The 15,653-nt window shown below is 38.1% G+C and overlaps 1 long non-coding RNA gene across 1 annotated transcript; it reads left to right on the forward strand.

Annotated features, from left to right (window-relative positions):
* The first annotated feature begins 5,819 nt into the window (after positions 1-5,819).
* LOC306998914 lies at positions 5,820-9,435 on the forward strand. Its single transcript, XR_013797694.1, has 3 exons — positions 5,820-5,927; positions 7,673-7,756; positions 7,840-9,435. It is a non-coding gene; the product is annotated as an uncharacterized lncRNA (long non-coding RNA).
* The last annotated feature ends 6,218 nt before the right edge of the window (positions 9,436-15,653 follow it).

Consider the following 15,653-nt stretch of genomic DNA (forward strand, 5'->3'; position numbering starts at 1 on the left):
GTTTTGTTTGTTTGATTGTCTGCATTAATAATAGGCTATGACATGCATTAATAGGCTAATATAAAATGTACAATAGTCTATGTTTGATCTGGATTCGAACCCGTGTCATCCAAATGATCGATACGTAAGTTCTACCACTCGGCCATGAATTTACTCACTGAGAAATGACCGGTTTCTCCAGTCTTCTCCAGAGAAGCGCTCATCATTCGTCTCATTCCTCAATAGAATAGTAAACAAAAAATCAGCTTCATTGCACCTAATTTATTTTTGTTTGTTATTTTTATTATTATTTTTTTTATCACGCTGCTCCCAACGGGCAATAGGCTTATGTCGCCCACCGACGTCTAGGCGTACGTAGGCTACAATATGAAATAAAGGCTATATTGTTCTCGTCTCTATTTTTAAATTATGATTCTATTTTTCTGTCCTAAACAATGTTCTATAGTAGCCTATTTCATCTGTTAATTGACATTAACCCCGCTTACATTTCAAAATATGGAAATAGCTGCTGTTTTGCACAATTTCCCTCTGTGCCACCTGGCGGTCATTTCGCGAATGAATTTTAAATGCGACTGGATTATTTTTACCGCGGAGGCATTCTGGTTGAGTACCATCTGTAAGTGCTAACAAAGTTTCGCCGCAAGACAGAGCGATTTAGTGCATGCACTGAGACAAGAGAGGTATGTATCAACTCGTCTTAGTTAAGGGAATAACATAGTTTAATATGAAAAAACGGTGGAGTATCCCTTTAAAATAGGAATTGGCTGACTCAAAGCGCCCCCTATCTCAAACATACATGATGCACTATTATATAGTAACTGTATCAAATTTAAAAATGTTTCACTAAAACCAAAAACCTTCAATACATTAAAAAGATAATTGTAATCAACACGATCAAAAGTCTTCCATCACAAATATCTACAATGTCTCGCACTGAAAACAAAGTGTCCATAATAGACCGTTTCAGAATGCAATATGACTGATCCATATGTACAACCAAACCCAAATAAATTTTTTTTATCTATTTTCCAGACATTTTGAAAATATTTTATATTCTGTTGTAAGAAGGGCAACAGGACGCCAGTTCTTTAAAAAGGCTAAACCCCCCTTTTTTGGTAACAGTGATAAGACAGCATATTGACAGGTAGTTGGTAAAACACATTCTCTTATAGATTTGCAGAAAACATCAAAACATCGTTTCCAACGCAGTCCCAAAACCTTCTGAAGCTGTGAGAAGCTGTGTCATACAGTCACCATTTTCACAGTTCTCTGCAGCATAAAGACTTGAATAAAAATCCACAGCATGGTTTCTCATTTCTACAGTCTTAGACGTTATCCTCCCATCAGGGAGTTTAAGACATGGCATTTGTTTTTGTTGAGCTGCCTTATATTCCAGGTAAAAAAAAAAAAAGAAGTTGGGGCATCCATTTCTGCTAAAGACATGAAACAGGACCTTATCAAGGCTCCCTTAAAGGACAAGTTCGGTATTTTACACTTAAAGCCCTGTTTACAGATCGTATCTGATGAAATAGAACGGTTAAGATTAAACTTTGGACAGATGCTGCTGTCGCGAGAATTTTAGGTTTATATCGCTTTCCTACCCCCACAATGGCAGTCTATGTGCACTGGAAGATTCCTTCCTAAAACACATTAAACTTTCGTTTACAAAGATGTGAAACTCACCGAGTGGTCAGGGGTGTTCATTGATACGGTCCCAAAAAAAATAGCTGAAAAAGATGCATTCCAACAGGTTTTATCGTAGTTTTTGTCCAACTCCATGACTTGTATTGAATGTGCTGTGTGAGGTGCGGTATTACTCCGCCGCTGGAGTGTCTATTATTCAAGCTCTCAACGGAAGAATCACGGGTGTGACACGTTTGGCAAAATAGGTCCACAAAAGCTAAATAAACCTAAAATTCTCGCGACAGCAGCATGTGTCCAAATTTTAATCTTAACCGTTCTATTTCATCAGATACGATCTGTAAACAGGGCTTTAAGTGTAAAATACCAAACTTGTCCTTTAAAGGTGCATGTGTAAAAATTGAGGTAAAAATATCCAAAAAATGAGCTACACACATCAAAAGAATGAGAAGAAATAAGGGCGATGATGTCATTAAAAAAATTTCAAGTTATAGTGCTGCAGAGATATCAACCTTAGTTAGAATTAGCATTACTAGCCACGGCCCGACAGGTGTCGTAATACCAGTTTCGGCCATGGGAGGCGGTATGCGGGCAACATAACCACCAGCCAACCTGCAATACAAAAATAACTCGCACGGCTTGTGGGCGTACTTGAACCTGATGTCAATCGTGTGGAAAGTGTACAGCCCATTACTTCATTTCAATTCAGGGAAGAGAGCGGAAGGATGGCTGAAGCCCTTGGCAAGAGACCCCCACCACCACCACCCGCTGCAGGGAAAAAGCCGCGCTCTGAAGCACAAATCAAATCGGATAAGAAAAGGGCCGCTCGTCACGGTCCGGGCTCGAAAGCGCGAGGGACGGCGAGCGAACTGCAGCGCATAGCCCTGTTTTACAACGTTCAGCACCCATTCTGACACGCCCGGGATCGCTTCCCATGCTTTCGCACGCATAGCTAGGGGCAGAATGGTCTCCGTGTTCTGAGCGCCGCACTGCGCGGGTTCGAGAAACTGAAACGGAGGTATCAACGCGGCGCGCGCGCCCTCGTTTTCTGAATATTGCTGCTCGCTGACGACAGCAGCCGCTGTTTCACATTCAATGACTCGGTCGCTAAGGACGGAGAACAATTTGTGGCGCGAACAGGTCTTTTGTAGCCTACTGTATCTTTCAACAGTGTTCGTTTTTTTTTTGTCTGATGTTGACTAATGATGTTGACAGAATGCTGTCTGTCAAATTAATTTAATTCAAACAATGCGTATATACAACTCAAAATGTAATATGAACAAAACAAATATGAACATATTCACTGGTAAAGGTGAAGGGGAGTAGCTTGAAGATGTCATGTTTCAAAATCACTTGACATCACCCAACGTTCCTCTAGACTAGAGGCAAAACGTCCTCTATGCTTCGGCAGCGGCTATGGCTCTAGTGTTGTGAAGGTAGGGACGGAGCATAGAGACTATGCCGTTTCTCGTCTGTTACTCTAGAGTAGACCAATTCACTTTATGGAGGTATACTGCCCCCATCTGGTATGGAATTTGGTATGGCACCTTTAAGTTTCTCATTTAAGACTAGACTAAGCTCTCTCTTTTTTGTTTGCAAATCATTGTACAATACAGAATTATGTGCATCAACCAACTGCAATTCCATTAAATTAATTTGCTTTTCAAGTGTTTCAATCACATTCTTTATTCTACTAAGCAGTTGGCTGTATACTGCTGACAGACATATTTTTATTTGAGTCTTGCCTACATCCCACCAATGTTTCAAGGTTTCAAAATAACTTTTTTCCCTTTTCCAGTCCTCCCAAAAGAAAACAAAATTTTCACAAAAAGCAGCATCCTGCAGCAATTTTACATTAAAATGCCAGTAAACAGATTTTCTTGGTACATTTGACATGCTCATTGTCATAATAATTAAATGATGATCAGAAAAACCCACAGGACAAATGCAACATTCAATTACTCTACTATTAAAATATTTTGATACATAAAATCTATCTAGTCGGGCAGCACTAACTCGATTATTAAAAGCCTTAAAGTCGGCATGAAATCAAAATTGACCCTATTTTCTTTGTTAGCGAATATTACTAGTCTTGTGGTGAACAATTAATCCGTGCAACAAATTAATACACGGAAAAAAATAGTTTGCCGAAGTTATCTTTAATCAAAGTCTGAAAAGTTACTTCCGGGTCTGGAATGGTGTTCTTTTCTGATGACGTAGGTTTGACGGCTTGGGTTGTTTAAACGCTTAACCACTCCCCTCAAACTGTTACTCTGCTATGGGCGAGAGATGGAGAGGAGGAGCGCTGAAGTAAAACCCTGCCCTCTGTTCAATATACCCTTTCACTCGGAAATGCGTCACAACACTTGAGAAAAGTCGTTTGCAACTTCTGGTTCACGCGGACTTTAATCCATGTATACGGTCTATCATTTGGGTGTTCAATTCTCCACATATCCAAGAGCTGGAATTCTTTAATGAGTTTTGACAATGCACTTGGGCAATTCCAGCGTTATGGACGTGACATTTGCAGTCAAAACATAAAATATAAATTCTCAGAAAATGCATTTAATACTAATATTTGTAAATGTCTGTTTATATATCCATACTCCCTTAAAGGGACAATAAGTAGGAATTACTCCCATGTAGTGGTGAATTTGTATTTTGCATTCAAACTAATTTTGCTCTCCAGCGCCTCACTTTTTCAAATGCGCATTGCATCTACGGTAGGTGATATGTACCAAAAAGCTTTGACAGGATGTCTTCTAATAGCACTTTGTCGAGTTTTCCTTCAGGTGAACAGGTGTGTTATTTCAAACAAACTGCAACATGACAACAAACAAACGAATGTTACAGTATGAATTACTGACTGTGAAAAATATGAAATATTGAAGTTATGCCCAGGGTGCTGGGGATGTTTTGAAACATTGTTATTCATAAAAATAAATCATGAGAAGATGAACTTCACTGCATTTGCAGGAATTGTAAAATCTTTTTTCTTATTAACTGAAGTAGCCTAACGCAATATTTTTACTCTAATAGCTTATCTTTCCCCACACATATGAACTGTGATCATGCAATAATGTTAACTTTACATCGCGATGCTGAGCTACAATGAAATTATAGAAAAGACATTATCTGTGATAGCAAATCGTCTCATTCGCGCAAACTGGAGTACAATGAGGTGCAAAAACACCGCGCCGCAGGACCTCTAGACGCGCATAAACGCGTCTTTACATTGAAATCACTCGCGCCAGACGCTCAAGAGTGAGTGAGTAATCATTTTAAAATAAAATTGACTTTAATCAAACCACGGATCCGTGATAAGTTTTGTGATCCGTCTCGCCACTATGTAGTAGAACACTATGATCACTTTGAGGGGAGGATAAATTTATTCCCACTGGGGATAAAAATAATTAAGAGGCGGCAGGGATACATTGACCAGAAAGGGGGAAATCCCACGCATTTTACATTCTATTTTTGACTTTTTTGGCGACGATGTTTTCTTCTCCTGTGGCTTGGCATATGTATGGTCCATAATAACAATGCAATCCAGACTTTTAAATTTGCCGGTGCAGTTTCAAGCGCCTCTCACTGCTCTGCACCTGCGTTTCTGCTGGTTTCGGCTGGCTCTGAACGAAAACGCGTTGTGGAAACGCGTTGGCTTAATACTTTTTGTCCCTCTCTGCTATTATAGTTTTGCAAGATGGCGGAACTACATGGAAGCCTCCGTGGACCTACCCGTCCCATGTATATAAAGATAATAAATTCTTCATTTATAAGGATAAGTCAGATAATTGGCCGAGGTATTTGTACACCATTGAGGACATATTTATGAATAAAAATATTGATTTTAGATAATAAAATACCTAAAAAGATACTTAGTGTCCCTTTAATAAAGGAGTACAGACATTAGAAAAATATCAGTCTACACATGCGTTTTATATTTAATATGAGGGAAATACACATGCGTTATGGATGTGACAAAAAAAAGACGCGAGTTTGTGGGAGACAATATACTTTGTTGAAATTCTGTGAATTAAAATGCACAAGCCAAAAGAAATAATACCAACCGAATGGATGAGTGTCGGCTCTCTATAGAACATAAATTATTTATATTATTTTAGTTTAAATTTTTCCATTTGTGAGGAAAAGCGGATGTGACGTCTTTCCGTTATGGACGTGACCGTTCCGAAACCATCACTTGGCTGACGCTGGAAAACTTAAACAGAGACCTTTTTGTGTGTCTCTTTTTATTTGAAACAACAAACATCTGAGACATCAGTAAGGTAAGTCTGCACAATTAATCAAATTTAAACTGAAATCACCGTGTTATAGATTAGTTCACGCATATCTCTCATGCTATTGCTTGATAATGTGGTGTTTACTTTAGACCCCGAAAGATACGGAATTGCTAATGCTAAGATACATAATCATTATATATGCATTTAATCATATCGATATTCTCCGGAGTCAAAAGCACTGGTTTCCCCTCAGTCGCGTCAGTGAATTGAAACGCTGACTGATTGTAACAGTGTATATAGTAGGGCTGACTTCTAATAGTCGAGGATTCGACGATTCGATTCAGAGAGGTCTGATTCGACTATGAACCTCATGGTCGAATATTAGGGAAGTGTTATCAGAGCCGCTGCTAGCCATTTTGGTGCCCTAAGCATAATTGCATAATTTATTTATGATGCCCCCTACCCCGAGAAACTTCGTCTTCATGAGGAACACGCGCGCGGACTTGCTCTCTCTCCCTCTCTGCCGTGCACGCGCTACGCGGTTTGGATCACCGTCTCTGTCTCGCGGGCGCGCTCGCTCTAGATTCCGGAGATTTTAACTAATTTGCGGGCATCAGTGAGCCGCTATCAATATGCGGGAGACTCCCGGAACTTCCTTTGGGATGTCTGTATTTCTATACTGAAATAATATCAGCATTATAATTATAGATTTTTCATTAGGCTATTTTTTTGGTGCCCCCTCAGCTCTTGGGCACAGCTCGTGATGCGCGTGGTGGGAGCGGCGGCGCTGAGTGTTATGTAACCAATGAGCAGCTGCACACTACATGCCTAACGTCCGGACCGCATTTGTTAGCATTTACGGATTTATTGGCTGACAATGGCTTCTAAAAAATCATCAAAAGTGTGGGAGTATTTCGAGAAGGTTAAAGATGACCCAAATAAAGTTAAGTGCAAGCTGAAGGCTGCGCGCGAAGCGTCTCAGCAACGAAGACATCCTTTCCTTTTTCTTTCCTTTTTGCTGCATGTGCACTTTCTGAAGCCCATTCGATTATGACTTATATTAGGCCTATGTTTATTTTCGTTGTTGTGTAATTGTTTTTATTTATTCAGGCAGGCTTATTGTAGCCTATTTTGAAAAATGTTTATGACATTTTAGACTAGTGCCAGGCTGTTGCGCTAAGTTTAATTTTATTTATTTATTTTATCCCGATTCGGATTCCCGAGTGTGAACTGTGAATTAAAAGCCAAGAAATAGGTTCCTGAGAGATAAAGGCATGTTTTGGCACATTGTTGTTTTTGAAGCCAATGTTTTCCTATTTGTGAACTTTTCTGATGTTTGATGTGTGATATGTTTTGTTCATCTGGCTTTAAATGAATAAAAGGTATTTGTTACACACCATGTTTTTATTTTAGTATTTTTTTAGCTCTTTTGTTTGAAATGGAAAAAATCTAGCTACTATCAAAAAAAAAAAGTTTGACTATCAGTCGACTACGGCAAAATCTAACGAATCAGATTCGACTATGAAAATCCTTAGTCGAAAACAGCCCTAGTATATAGAACAAAAAGTCTGGAGAGCGTTTTTTTTTTTGCAAAGCAATTGTGTCACAATGATCGCAATATTATGTTTTGTGTCAAACTAATCGCAATGTTTATACCCGTTTTGCGTTGTTGAATGCGCAATCGTGCTTTAAAATAGCCACATTATTGCAAAATTAGCCAATGCATTGAAATAATAATTAAAATGTTATTGTCTTAAGTCAAAATCACAATGATTACTTAATTTCATTAGGCCCGATGGGTTTTTTCCACGTTTATAATGGTTTGGATGTCAGGAGGATCAAGACAATCTGTGTGAAAGAGACGTCCAAAAAAGGTAAGCATTTAAAGTGAATATACAGTATTTTTATTTATTGTTGTTAACTGTGAACATAAATAATTGCTTCTTTTTTTTTACAGGTCAACATCTAACTGATTATTGCTAAACATTTTGTAAGCATAAACATTCAAGAGGTAAGAATACAGTATTGATCCCTTATGAACATGAATCATTATAAATTTAAAGGGGTCATGACATGTTTTTTTATTTATTTCATTATTATGTTCCCTTAGGTGCAACTATAGTATTACTATAGTTTTTTTTACAAAAAACTTTTAAAATGTAGTGATTTATGACCTTTTCCCACCCTGTTTCTCATCCTCTGATTCAAACAGTCTGTTTTGGGGGTGTTTCCCCTTTAAGAGTTCAGTGTTAACGCCCACTGTTATGATTGGCTAACGTCAGTGCCTATGCATCAATTATTAACGCCCCCAGCCAGAACATTTGCGGATTCGGCGCAACTGTTTAGTAGCGGGTGATGCATGCGAAGCGATGGCTCTTGCAATGATAAAACCTTATGTTTGTACTTAGTGTCCCTTTAATAAAGGAGTACAGACAATAGAAAAATATCAGTCTACACATGCGTTTTATATTTTTATATAAAAATTTTATATAAAACCTTATGTTTGAGCCGGAATCAAGATGAGGAATCAGAGGAAAATGAACCATCACCACAACAACGAAGACTGGATCAGCCCGTGTCCACATGGAAAGTGAAACTATTTTAAATTAATTTAAAAAATTGTAACCCGAGACACTTGAAAACGGATTATTGTTGCATAATTATCCTATAGCTTAATTTGTTAACAGTTTAACATTATTTAACTAATTTAAATGAAATGATAGGGTGTACCACGGACAAAAATGCATGCACAGGCCATCTTTGAAGATGCAGCGTTGATAAAGGCAACATTTTTAATTTTCTATCACATGTAGGCCTACTAGAAAAGTGACATATTTTCAAGATTCTCTTATACAAATGTGTTTATATTAGCCAGTGATAAAAAGTAAGTTTGCGTCGTCGTTGTTGAGCCCAGAATAGTCGGCACGGACTTGTCTTTGAGCAACAGTTTTCTAGCAAAGCCAGCATCATATTGGGATTTTTTCTCAAAACAGTCATCCTTAAAATGTATAGAACAAACGCTTAAATTAACACTGCCGTGACTGGGACGTCCGCAAAAAATAAAGTGCATCCATTTTTCCCTGACGTCTGGATCTTTCGGCAGCGTATTCAAAGATGTTGTTTGTCCACAGCCAGGAACAACTCTCAAATGTTTGGGCAACTCTTCTTTGCAGAATCTGCAAACGAAGCAGCATCTGTCACAATGATAGCCTGTCTGCTGAGGACATCAGTGTTAACCGCACGCTTCACTGTTGCTCCCACACCATCCACTGCACCTTTGCCATGGCTTGTGGCAAAGAAGTGCCACTGCACTTTTAAAGTTGGAAACAACTCCTTGAAGGTGGTTGACATGAAACACCAGATGAATTTATTTTTGAACTGAGAGGCAGCTCCATCGCTGGATGTTTTTCTTGAACGTTCAGGACAATCTTGGTGAGGAACGTTGCCACGGACCTCTTGTTCCAAGCTGCCGCTAACTATGGCATATGACTCTGGATCTCCATCAGACCACAGAACAGAGGGAAACACTGTGATATGTTTCTGATGCCAGTATGCTGACTGGATCTGATCTTGGTAAGCAGCCGTATAGTTTTCTGCAAAATCTACCTGCAGCCCCACAGTTTCCTTGTCTGTTTTTGACTGCTTTCTTTTGGCCTGAAAAAATGTGCTTTCATTTCTCTTCACAAAACGGTGATTCAGAAATTGTGTAGCTGCTGTCTTCAAGGAATCTAGGACATCACCTAGTGTGCCACTCTTCTGGACCTTATTTGGCAGCCCTCCGGTAGCTTCCCATGTGTACCAGGTCACCTTAATTTGTTTGTCTTCCTCAGGAATGTGACTAAGAACACTGGTTTCCAGCAGCTTTCCACTCCTGCATTCAGCACACCGGCCTAACATGCAGTGAGGACTGTCTGGATTGCAGGCCACAGCTTTTATAAAATCCTGGCTAATTTAAGATTCTCATGGTAACGGCACAGACAAACATTTCTCGGAGTATCTGAACACTGGAGTACATGAGATGGTCGAAGCTCAGCAAATTTAGATTTCCCAATTATAAACTCCGGATGTTCACTCTTGAAGCCACGGTAGGCCTCTAGAATAGACTTTGTTAAATGTCGTTTCTGGATTTTCTTTTTTACTCCTCCCTCTTTGACTGTGAGCACATCCCTCATCTCTGGTGCTTGCCTTGAGATGTCATCTCTCATATAACTCCTTGACTTGACCATATGTAGTAGTTGTGGTATTATTCTTTTTCTCCTGAAGAAGGCACAGTGATGTTGCAATTTTTTTTATAACTATACATTTTTTTCGAGGGCTGCTAGGTAAAGCTTGGAGTACTCGTTTTACAGCCTTGCCTAGTGACTGTCTTGTTTTAAAAGGTGAATTTTGTGGAGACTCCTGCAAAGCAGGAACCTGTGACTTCTTTAGAAGACGCCTTTTCCTCTGTCTTTGTCTCGCAAGCTCCCTGACTCTTTCTGCCTCTTGGTTTGATTGTGTTTCTTTCTTTCTTTGTCTTTCTGCTTTTTTCCTTATCCTTTCCTTTTCCTTGAAATTTTCATTATTCCTATTTTTCACTCTGAATGTACATTGTCTTTCAGTATTAGTTTTTGCCATTGCGCTGTAGGATGAGATGTATATAAATGTTATTTGTTATTGTATGTATATGTTATTATTGGTTTTTGTATTAATTACTGCTATTCACATTGATATTTTGTAATAAAAAATTGTTAAAGCTAACTAAGCTGATTTTTTCATTAGCAATTCTATGGCCAGTGTGTTCGTATTTATATATGAAATTTTGTACAAAAAAATTATACTCTAAATTAAAATGTACATTTAGATATCAAATTACTTACCAATTACTGCAAATAAAGTAGAGATTTTGTCCAGAAATCGCAGATCTACAATCACCACAGAAATAACCGCCTTTGACCACAGAGGGGAAAGAAAGTGAGTCATCACAGAAGGCGCGTCTCATGCTTCTCATATATTTCTCTCTCTCTCTCTCTCTCTCTCTCTCTCTCTCTCTCTCTCTCTCTCTCTCTCTCTCTCTCTCTCTCTCTCTTACACACACACGCACACTTTATGGTAATTGATTTCTAAAAAGTTCTGATGTACAGTAATAGAGATCAATTTAATAGATGTGTGGGGGTTTTTTAACAGTAAAATGATGAAAGACCAAGGTGAGTTTAAATAAGTTTGACTTCTTTCCACTCCATTTCAAGCAATAGATCGATTTATATTGTAAAGTTGATGAATTTATCTTTTCGTATTGATTTAATCAGAATGCTTCTTGATTGCCTTTGTTATGTGTCATTATATTGCTTGACATAAATAAATGAATTAATTAATTAAACAAATATGCGCTGGTCAAATCATGCATGATTTAATGTGAAGCGTCCGTAACGGTCACGTGAATCAGTAGCAGACGCTAAAATGCCGGCTAAAATAGACTGGAGTTGTGACGTAGTAACTCCACGGGGCGGGGCCACAAGCTCATACTCCCCTCCGCCCGCCCGCTCAGGTTCTGAGGAGTAGAGAAGACGATGGCGGATCAACACCTATGTGCGGTAGCGGGTTGCAAGAGGAGAGATAGTGGTATTAGCTTTCATGCTTTACCAAAACATTTTGCTGTGAGAGATAGATGGATTACGTTCCTTGGTCACGGCAATGTTAAAAACCACACAAATTATTTTTGAAGCCGGATGCAGGGTCAGATACACACACACAAGCCGTTGCATGTCATTGTGAACAGAGCTCCGATAGTGGCGCTGAAATTGGAACACATACTGTAACAAATAAGTCACTTTTCACCGTCGAGTTTCATCCTGTCGCAGTCGTTTGTCCCCTCGTGTGTCAAGCCCATCACTCGTGAGAGAGTCAGTCAGTTTTTCAGATAGAGCGGTGACATTAGCATCATAATCCCAAAATTCCGAGCAACTGATACTAAATATGCCCTGATTGATCACTGTGGGAGGGATGAAATATCGAGGCGAAGTCGAGCTGTTTTTTACCGCGACGTCTCGGAGTGAAATAATGATCGGTGATAACTTTGATTAACTTCGGATAATAATATTTAACGTGTATATAATACTGTAATGCTTCTATATTGACTTCTACCTTACTGAGAAAAGTGTATGATTAATGGTAAAGTTATTTATTGTGTTCTGAGCGGGAGGGTCGTCTCCGTGCCAACGGCTCCGCCCACAACGCAGAGGCGAATTGCTAATGAGCTACTGCCGCTCTGCTGAAGCGAAGTCCCAGAAAACAGCACAGGTTTTGAGATTTTGGCTAAAAATGGCATAATCAATAATTTAAAGACCACTGGGAATGTTTAAAAATAGCTCAAAATATGATCGGAGTGGGACTTTAAGCGTCGTGACTTCCTAAATATAGCCTTTATAAATTTAAAGGGAAATGCAGTTATAACAAAGTGAGTGTATTTATATCTCAGTCATGCCCCCGTCTTTCTGCAACATGAAATAGGTTTGTATAAAAAAAGCAATTTTAGTATCTGTGCACACCTTATCTGAGGTGAATAAACAGAAATTTCCTTAAAGGGCACCTATTATGACATTTAAAATGTTCCTAATGTTGTTTAGGGAGTCCCCAACAACAGTTTTACATGCATGCAATGACAAAAAACACTTTTGTTATCGTATAATATGCATTTATTTTTACCTGATTTGCTCACGACTCCCAAATGATTCATTCAACGACTCATTTTTCCAAACCCCTCCTTTGCGCGACGCTAATCTGCGATTGGTCAGATGACCCAGCAGTGTTTACATAGATAATACTTATTGTTTAACACGGAGTACAATGATGCTTTTATCAATTAAATTGTGTTATAATAATGAGTATAGTCCACTGCTTTGTAGTTTGTAGTAAAAAACTAAAAATATGATAAAGAGTTTAATGTTATGTTAGCGAGCATAGCCCAGAGTTCATTTTGTAAAAGCACAATCAGTCTTTGTTTGCGTTAGCCTGATGCATAAACATAACGTTTTTACAACAACAAAAAATTTGCAGTTACGTTACTATGAGGTATTACTCTATTCTTTAAGAGAAATCCGAAAACAACGACAAACACTTCACATATCTCAATACAATTGTCATTGAAGACCTAGAAGCTAAACGGTGCTTACACAACAAACAAAATAATTAAGCATGCTACATAAAACATAAAAGCAACAATTATTAATAACACTTACAGGTTGTGATACGGAGGAGGAAGCTGATGCAAATACACCTGGAACTGAACCTTCCTTCAATATCAGCCGGCTCGCGAATCCAAGTTTGATTGGATTTAAGTTGGTAAAGCAATCGTCTTCAAAATGGCGCGAACAAAGCACAAGGCTCGGACTAGACTTCTGTGGTATAGTTGTATATATGAATTGTAGCCACTTAGTCTTCAAATGCTCCTCCTTGGGCAGATGAAAAAAGTTGGCTTTTGAGTCGCACTTCAGAGCAGCGTCTCGTCGCCATGATATTTTCCCTGGCCTTGGAGCGCAATAAGTGGGCGTATCGTATTCAAATAACTTGACAAGTTGACGTCATCTAGTCAGAGAAAAAGCTTCGGTCTTCTAACGATTCATAAAAATGACTCCGAGTCGACTCTTACTTTTGAAAGACAATAACTTTATATACGGTGCACTTTCATATTTCAAACTTTGCAGGATGTTTTTGTTCACTTAGATCTATGTTACACACTACATGAAAGGTACATTTCAAAATTCCATAATAGGTGCCCTTTAAAATTTACATGACAGCACATTAGTGTTGTAGTCAAGACCACCTAACCCGAGACCAAGACAAGACCAAGACCAGAGTGTATCGAGACCGAGACAAGACCAAGACTTTTAGGGGCCGAGACCAAGTCGAGACCAAGACCGAGTCAAGACCAAGACTTTTAGGGGCCGAGACCGAGTCAAGACCAAGACCGGCGCCCCACACTACATGACACAATAAAATGTGAAACATCAAAAGAGCTTCTCAAATTGAACTGAAAGGTCCACATTCCCATAAAAAACACCTAGATATTAAACACTCAAAGCTGAAATAAACTTAACCATCTTTATTCAAAACTCCCGGGTGACTTCCATCATTTAGTACAGAATGTAAAACAATTATTCATTGTTCATCACTAAAGTCTTCACTTTTATCCGCCTTTTATAAACAATACATAAAGTTATGTTGTTTTTAACATACAACAATCCTTTTTTTTTTTCAAAACCACATAGCTAAATGTTTTTAAAAAATGCCAAACATTCAACATTTAAAATGCAGAAAAGCTGTTAATTGTAATGAATACAGTAAGTCTATGTGAAATGTAGATGCTCAGAAACAATCATCAACAGTAAGAACTAAAGACACAAGTTTCAGATTTAAGTTTGCTTTTGAATGTGTCAGCTTTTATAAGTTTTCAAACATAAAAATACACAACTGTTTAATTGGGAGCAGTTTCATCATATGCCAAACCTTAAAATACTGCAGTGGCAAAACACTCTTCATAAATTCAAGCTCAAGCCCAAGGATAACCACATAATGGTGGTTATCATATCACATAACTTATTGCACGTTAAGTTGCAATAGAGGAGTAGATGGACACCTCAAAAGTTACATCAATGGAAATCAGTTTAAAGTAAAGTTTGGTTGCATTTTAGAAAAATGAGAGATTGCAACATTCTGTGACCTAAACGTGCACGATGAGGTCTCATTATAATGTCTCCTCTACTAAAACCCCTCTCCACTGGTGCAGAGGAGGCAGGGACTGACAGCACCTTCAATGCCAAATTGTGGAGATGTGGGAATCTAGCATGGTTTTTGGCCCAGAAGACAAGTGCATTGTCAGTATCAGAGTCACGGATAGGGTTGCCAACTTCAGCAAAGGAAAATAAGGAACGAGCTTGGTTCTTTGTTGGAAAATAAGGGACATTATAAGGGACACTCAAAATATTAGTAATTTATCACATAGTTTGTGCAATTTCAGTATCAGAATTTCAATTTAAGTATTTATATTGCAGATACATTTCTTAAACTCATATTTTAACCATTAAAAAAAGATACTTTTTATACACATACTGTGTGTATAAATGTGTATACAAAGTATTTTTTTTAATTGAGTTAAAATATTAGCTTAAGCAATTTATGTAGGCTACAATTTAAATCTAATCAGAATTAAAATGTAATATCACAATGCCTGAGCAATATCACTAGTACACAAAAATTTTGAGGAGCAAATTGTTCCTTTAAGTGCATGTTTATTTTTAATTGTCATTTTTAACATGAAAATAGATTTTTTTAAAGTTACTGTGCATGTAGGCTTTGATAAGCTCAACTTTTTTATAACCACAGCAACTGATTAAATTTAGACATCCATGTAGAAAAGTTACAATAAATGTATAAAACCACAATTTCATTGTTTATATTGTTATGAACGGTACAAACAAATGTGCTAGAATTCAACTAATTAAGCATAAAAAGTTTTGATTTTGGTATTTTTCTTCTTTTTTTTGTTCTCAGAACCTACTCATTTTTTCCATGAGTACTTTTTCTCACTTCTTACAGCGGCAAGGATTTGTTTGTCATGAAGTACAGTTTTGTAAAATTCATAACATGGTTTGTTGAAGTTCATGGTGATAAGCAGCTCGCTTTTCATGAGTTCAACAGAGCATCTGTTTCTTGAGTCACTCCACTTGTTTTTCATTATGGAGAATATCCTCTCCACGTAGCCTGTGGATGATGGAATGCTGAGGACAAATGAGACTA

Source organism: Phoxinus phoxinus (assembly GCF_949152265.1).
Source record: "Phoxinus phoxinus genome assembly, chromosome: 5".
In the NCBI taxonomy this organism is placed as follows: domain Eukaryota; kingdom Metazoa; phylum Chordata; class Actinopteri; order Cypriniformes; family Leuciscidae; genus Phoxinus; species Phoxinus phoxinus.